The 8,072-nt window shown below is 39.7% G+C and overlaps 1 long non-coding RNA gene across 1 annotated transcript; it reads right to left on the bottom strand.

Annotated features, from left to right (window-relative positions):
* Positions 1 to 605: 605 nt before the first annotated feature.
* On the bottom strand, positions 606 to 1,426 carry LOC111249361 (uncharacterized). The gene is made up of 2 exons (XR_002672883.2): positions 1,267 to 1,426; positions 606 to 991 (listed from the first exon to the last, which is right to left on the bottom strand). It is a non-coding gene; the product is annotated as an uncharacterized LOC111249361 (long non-coding RNA).
* Between the last annotated feature and the right edge of the window lie 6,646 nt (positions 1,427 to 8,072).

The raw sequence follows: 8,072 nt of genomic DNA, 5'->3' as shown, positions 1-8,072 counted from the left end.
TATATCCTAATTGGTTGGTGAAAAAGTCATATCACCTTTGATACGGACCTACCGAATGTGATTTTTTGAGATTCTGTCTTCTGGCGGCTGTGTTTATTAGATAAACGCTATTGTGGTATTCGCTGTATATACAAACAAATAGAATTTGCTACGCCAGGTTTGCGCACTATCGTCTATTACGCCAGGCTATAGCGTTCGATAGCAATCCACCGCCACTCAATGGATTGAGGATCTACCTTAAATAAAGTCGTCGTTACTATTTTGAAAGCTATACTTTCTCAGGTGTGTATGTCCATTATGTGGGGTTAGAAATGAATGGTTAATATTATTATAGGTTGGCAGAAAATACAAAGCTGAAATGCCTTTTCTAATGTAACCTGTAAATATGACATCGGTCTATATATAAGACCAATATATTTTTGTCTTGAGAATTTCACAGATCGTTGGGAACATAAAATATCAACTACGATAGCGTCCGTCATAGAACGTAAATCGCAGGACTAAATTATGGGTAGCGTTTTTGAAGCCGGCGTCGCAACAACAAAAAGATTAAACATAGAAGCCCTATGCCATGCTTCAAAACCGAGCAACAAAACCACGAGAACTCTTCTCGTACCAAAATTATTTATTGGAAACGTAAATCAAAAACTTAATGATTAATTTCGAAAGCGAGGTAAATCAATTTTGACAATCAAATAATCGTAACGATCTCTCCTTTCGTTGTCACCAGTCTCAATAATGATTTCCGTCATATATCCAGTGACGTTCACTGTTTCTTCGGCGCCGACTATTTCTTCCAATAGCCACCATAATAAGCACCATAAGCGGGGTAGCCGAGACGGTAGCCGAGACCGTAGCCGCCATAACCGAGGCCATAACCCCCGTAGCCAAGTTTATATCCGTATCCGAGGTTATAACCGAGTCCGTAACCGAGTCCGCCATAATAAGTGGCCGAGGCGATGGCAGCAAGAGCCACTACGAAGATAAGATACTGTAATGTCACAGAAATCAACAAAAAAAAAAGTTTCATTTTATTAGCTAGATTGTAGCCTTCTACTAAATTTGCAGGATTGTTAGACCGTTCACTCAGCCATAGACTTTTTGACAATTTCTCAGCGCTGCCGATTCTTCTAGAAAAAAAACATAGTAACTACTAAGATTTTAAACGAAGAGGGTTTATATGTCAGAGGTTAAACATTTTATGAAAAAAGCTGCCTTAAGCAAAGATAGCTTTTTGATTAATTAAGCAGAGCCGAGTATCCTTACCGCAACTTTCTGCATTCTTGGTTGTTTTTCAACTGCCTGCTAACTCAATGAGGTGCCGACCTCTTCGATCCTTGGGTCTTATATACAGCCCAAGATGGTAGAGTATCCACCATTGCGACTTTGCCCTCGCTCAAACGTTCGAATGCTCTTCAAATGTGTCGGCTGAGAGAATCTTTGCTCTCCTTATTTCTGTCATAGCAGGGGCCAGCAACACTCTCCCTTCCCGTTGCTGTTATCGTTGACGCCCGTATCCTCCTCTTAACAGCCCCCGTGCAACAACAGACATCAACGTCATCGCCACTTCCGTATTTTCGAAAGTAGAACCCACTCAGATTTAAGAATATTCTGGAAGAATCAATTCAGCCTTTACGGCACTCCCCCACACTCTCATATTTGCCACTCCTCACTAAGCTGAGCCACCTGACCGAAACTATGTTATTAGAAGGGGCAAACATCATATACAATACTAGTATCAATCGCGTTACTACGTTGTATATAACGTTTTCGGCAGAATTTGGCACGCGTACACAGAAGGCGGCTACCAAGGAGAGAGAACGAGGGAACGCTTCGCCGATATTTGTGTCTCCTCTTTTGTTACTCACCCATTTCATTTCGCCCAACGATTCGTTGGGCGTAAACAATCTGATTCAATCATCATTCAGATCATGATTCATCTATGTCATGTAGCAATGATAATAGGGTAAAAAGGAACTGTTCCAGCGGTGTTGCCGTAAATCCCAATAAAGGTCAAGGACCAGGGGATGAAAAATAGGATAGTATTGGGAGAATGTCGCTCTATAGAAATCATATACAACGCGTGGATCGATGTATAGGCGTTAATAACATGTTTGTACTATGTAACTATCTGTGATATAGCAAAACGCCTCTCGCAGGTACTGTGCAATGTACTGCGTAATACTTGTCTTCCTATTTATCAAATGTTTTCATATGTAGCTAGAAAAGATTATATCTTTGCGGAAGTGCATATATTCAGAATCGTAGTAAAATGGAAGGCTTATACATAGTATAATAACGAATAGCCATAAATACACGACGACTTTGTACGTCGAGGCATATGTGTCGCTTTATAATGGACGGTTTCAAGACTGTGAACCTTTGAAACGGAAAGAAAACTGCTAAGCAATCAGAACAGAAGCTTTAGCCAAATTTGGTAATAGCTTGAATTTTTGTAGGACACCTTTAGGTGGCATCGATCACATGTTGGGGAAGACGCGTCGAAAATGTAAGGTGCACAAATCATTGCCTTTCCGTCTATTAATTCCCATTCGAATCGTGATTTTTAGTGCATATAAGCATACTTTCTCTGAAGTTCAGCCCCTGCAAAAATATCCGAAATAGCAAAAAAAATATCAACTGGTTTTGCCTATGTCTGAGCTGGACAGTTAGAACTTTATCATTTAGCGGAAATCCCTTACCGTGCAATACAAGTTTTCAAAACGTACCTACTCGTTGTTGGATATCGTCCAGTAATTCAGTTCACAGAACGTTACGAGGGCGCATACATACATATATTGCGTTGTCGAAAAAGTATTGACCCTTTTATATTTCTTAATATTTTTAAATGGTATTATTAAATTGAATAACTTTCTGTCATTTTTCTGCTAAGACCATAGATCAAGCATTATAGAGTTTTTGTGCTTTCTAAGGGAAAAGTTATCAAAGGTGACTTCGTACACCTAGATTGAAGCTAGATTAACACCACTGAGGTAATTCGCCAAGATCCGAGCTATACGGCGAATGCACTAGAAGTTCCTGTTCTCTCAATTTTTGCCTAAAAGCTAACGATGTATGTGGTCTGGCACTATCATAATGGAAGACGATGCCTTTTTTTTTGTTAGTTCTGGTCGATTGACTATTTTACCAAGCGGCAGCAAATCATCGTGGGCACCCTTTTTCGAGTCTCAGTAAAAGATAGCGTCATTTTTCGTCATCAGTCTCGGCGTTGTTAATGATTATTAGGCACATTTTTACCGTATCAGCCGCAATCATAGTTCTGAAAACGATTAGATTCCATCGCGTTTCTGCGAAGCTGGGAATATGATTGAGAGATTTCCTTTGTTCTAACACCTGTGGCATCAAGGCTTTTTTGGAGTCTGCCTTCTTCAATTGTTTAAAACGGATTAATGATGAATGCTTAATCTCCTAGCGGTATCGTGGTCGTTTATGTGTCGATCCTGCCCAGCTTTCACGGACTACTTCGGGACAACACCTTTCACATTGAAATTTCCAGAACGAAAACGGCAAGACAAGCTTCACTCCGCTTCTTCGAACAATACGTTTTGACGGCATAATCTTTATATGGGCCTGGGTAGCATTTTTGCCTTTAACAAACTTAGGGAACTCAGCACGAGGTTGATTTATTCTTAAGACGCTTTATTTTCAATGTTCAAGATTCTAAACTTCCAGCCAACACCAGCCGAGTCCATGCTCGCCGAACTACGTTGCTTTGAAGCCATCTAGTTAGAAATCGATCAACAATTTTTCGATAATCCAATATATACATGTACAGAATCTCAAAATTTAGTTTCTATTTAGATGATTAACGTCTGAATGGCAAATGTACATAACATCTCATCTAACGTCGGGTGTTATATGGCGCTCTTGTTCCATTGTCGTCGGTTTTCTGGCCTTCTGTAGACCTTATCTTTATGGTATCAGAGCAAATAAAAAAAAGCCACTGGCGACTGGTTTGGGGATTCTCTATGGGACCCGCCTGTGTGAGAAGCCCTCGTAAAGACGCCGTCTCCTAGAACGGTGGCTGCGCGCAAACGCGCCGTTCTATTAGAACTTCAATTTTTCATTATCACTAGTCATCTAAATGCGTATTAAAAAAGATTTCAGCGGTTGGCATGACTCACTGCGTAATCGAAAGAGAACGGTCTAATTGATTATTTGCTTGTGGGGCAACTAGTAGGTTTACATTGTGTTTCTGTGCGTAACATACGTTACTCAGGATGTGTAATTATACCGATCAATTGTGCCATCGAATTGGTCTGGGCGTTATATCGAAAAGCCGGGCATTTTTCGAATTTCAATCATAAACGTCTTCCATATCGAAGATGTACACTAAGTGATGAAGGCTTTGTTTTGAGATGTTCCGCTATCACCTTTGCAAACTATTCTTGATTAATAGATCTATGTTGTTATTCCTAAATCTTCCACAGTCTTTCTGTTCTTGTTTAAACACGGTTAGATTGGATTCTTCGTACCTTGGCTACATTCTTACACTGGTAATAGCATTGTCAAGCAAATTTTCTCTGTCTTAAAGTTTGACACTTGATTATTATCACCACGTTTATTATCCGATTATCAAGTGATTACACCCTACTAAGAAACGGTGTATATATTTTTTTGCAAATATTATATGCGTGCATATATGTACGTAGCAGCGATAACTCTCGTAAGAATAACAGACTATGAGCGACATCGCTATCAGCTGAAATAGCATTCTTTCAGATTGTTTTTGCTGGAACTTCGGTTTGTGTAACAATGTCAAGCGTCTCAGAGTAGTAAATTAGCGAAAAGAGAAATACGAGTATTTCTGTGTGCGTTCAGTATTTTGCCAAGCAATTCAACTTTAAGCAATAACCCAGTCGGCCACGGCTTCTTCTAAAAAGCAATACGGAACGCCTATCACTATCTTAGTGCGTATTAAAAATGACATTTTTTTTTTTTTATATTAATATTCGAGCTTTTCGTCAAATATAGTTTAAAAAAAAAAACACACACAGAGTGTTCGCCCTTAAAAAATACCAAAGTAATTATACGCTAGCCAGAAGACAGTTGGCACTGATATAAATTCGTTTACATAGATAAATGCGACCGGCGTCTTGATAATGCGCCAATAAAGTTGTAACGATATTGCCAACGCTTATTTCTCGTTATTTTTTTTTTCACTATTTATCCTTGTACGCTACGTAAAAACACATATCGAAGTACGAAAGGATCGCTTGAAGACAAAAATAAACAGCCTACAGACATTGGCTTCAATGGGAAATCGAAAAAGGAAGTAGGTACGTTAGACGAAAGCTGGAACTCTGCCTTCCCACCCACTGACTCTGCTGGGTAAAGCCAGGCAGAGCTTGATGTCTGCATATATTCCAGAGACGGTTCTCAATGCTGCCTAAAGAAATTCAATTTAGAACAAGAAATACCAAATGGACTAACAAGTGCTCTATTACACTTGCTACGTTTTACTCACGGATTCAGTTGCCGTCGAATTTAGGGCTCTCCGGATCAAGATGGCCGGCAACCAGTTTCCCGACCTTTTGAGTACGTAAAGAACGGCTTTTTGTTTTGCATCGATCTAAATAAGTGGTACTCTGAAAAAGCCCAGTATGAAGAATATCCCGCACGAAAAGGAACTTCCTAACTCACTAAAATATTGTTTCCCGCATCCTTAAAGCTCTATAAGAATCAAGTAGCTAAATTACTTTGGAGCTTCCCTGACCGGCAGGCAATATTGTTCATTATTGCAGCACACTGAACTATCTTTTGGGTAGAATGAAGCCAATGTATTAAACCGTGATATTGCCTAGATAGTTCCATTTGAACTTGACGATATCTTTGAAGCTCTTTTGGACGCTTATCTTATCGCCAGTACCGATAATAATAACAACTTCCATTATTAACATAAGGTGCAGTATATCGTTCAGCGTACATGTGTCGTTGGCGGTACTTGAAGGACCGATTTTTCTGATCCGTTTCAACCAGAGAATAAGCCGTCCAAGCTACTGCATTGACCAGATACAAATAAACAGCTGAAATCTCTCGAAACACAGAAATAAGAAATGCATCGAGCTCGAAGCAATCCACATGGTTCGAAAAACGCGGGTATCGGAATAGACGAAGTTTAATAGAATTTTCGTTGCTAATAAACGAGTGATTTAACGAGATGTTGCATCATACACGACGAGATGGCCTCTACGATAAAAAAATTTACTACAGATTCCATTCTATGGCACGATGCTTGTCTAAATATGGTTGTTACGTTGTGTTCACTGAAAATCAAATACATTTCTATAGGGCAATACTCGAACTTGAGCCATACACGTGTCGTCTTTCGCGTTCCTTAAAGCGTAATTTTATCAAATTGACCCAAAGCTCAATAGAAAAATTGATTCGTTGTTAAAAGTTGCCTATTTCCCACATCGATGAATAACGTCATCTGACCGGGCGTCCGATGGTATCAGCAAAACAAATTGGTCCCAAACGCGCAATAAAATAAACACACACACACAAACAGATATCGAGATAGCCAATAATAGCAATAGTCTATTTGTGATTGACGGTTATCTAGACATGGATTAATCCGCCGAAATCTGACCGTAAGAGATTACCATTTCAGCTAGATTCAACAATCTGCTCGTGTGAATAGAAAGTTGAAGCAATATAGATAGCATTGCCCGCTGCCGTGTCCGCCAGTGTGATCTTGCGTCATTTGGTGGAATACTTTAAATGTGATACCGGGGGGTAACAGCCGCTACTTTCTAAACAGTAGATCGACGTCTGACGAGTTTCTCATGGAAAAATTGTGCTTTTTCCAAGAACGTACCGTTTCCTTTTGCGATCATTAGATTTCGCTGAAGGTGTATATTTGATAACAAGCCACACTTGATGGATGCCCTTCAAGCAAGGGCACTGTATTGCAGGCTGGGTAATTTTATGTATGCTAGTTTAATCTAGATTGTAATCAGCAACCATATATATATTGAAATCATGTATGGCGTCAAGCTATAGCTTTCAATAATAATCACGATGATTTGTGTGCAATATGTTTTTTTTTACAAACAAGTTCGAAGGGATAAAGTATAATCAACGTTAATAGAACTTCTATTTTTCTAACAAACTACTATTTTTTCTTATATGTTAATATTTTTTTGTTATGTAATATGTTTCTTGCGATATACAATCCATAAGTCACGATGTATTGCCATGTATAATGAGTTATCTAGACATCAGCTGTGACTTGTTGAGTCGAACTGATGCAAGCTACTGATCAATGGGCACTTTATGTATTATGTAAAATACAAGACATCCACAAATGCTCCCTGTACATGTTGTCAAGCGGCGACAGGAAGCCTTTCCCGACTATCCTTTCAAAATATTAGTCCCCTGCGAGTCATCCAGGGCACCAAACGATCATCGCGTAAGCCGCCAGCGCCTCATGGTTGGACTCCGTGATCGGAAAACTCGCTCTGATAATAATCCCCCTTGGCCTCAGTGAATAGTTTCGCGTTAGGATCTAATACACACTAAGCAATAATGTAGTGAACATTGTCGTCAGAAACTAGCGACTGCTATAGATGGTGAGCGTAGCATGTCCAGAATATGCAGAGTCAATACGCGTACAATATCTCACTGATATATTAGAAGGAATAATCAGGGTCGGCACGATGCATATTCTATTGTAAGGATGGTTATATTTCCGTACATTTCCAATGAATATTGATGGTTCCTAAGTTTATCCTTATAAGAGGAAGCGTGTCGAAGTTTACGGTGTAACTTAAACTGACTGCACATAAAGATTTCGCCCGCAAAAGCACCTTCACGGTGCTGTAACGGTCATGTAGCAAAACGTAACGTACTATACACTGACTCACCTGCGTAAGGATGCCTGCATTTGGCAATTTGTCTAATGATTTTTTAAGAAAGCTTCCCCTAAATTCTGACGCTCGTTTTCCATCGCGGTGATAGGAGAGCCCAGAAATAGCAACACCTGGCATCACAGAGCATTGGTTACGATGGTACGCATGGCCGAGAAGCAAGAACGACGTACGAGTAGC

This window comes from Varroa destructor, unplaced genomic scaffold (assembly GCF_002443255.2).
Source record: "Varroa destructor unplaced genomic scaffold, Vdes_3.0 BEIS01000004.1, whole genome shotgun sequence".
In the NCBI taxonomy this organism is placed as follows: Eukaryota; Metazoa; Arthropoda; class Arachnida; order Mesostigmata; family Varroidae; genus Varroa; species Varroa destructor.
Note: the sequence above shows the minus strand (reverse complement) of the source record. Positions and strands in the feature narration are given on the sequence as shown.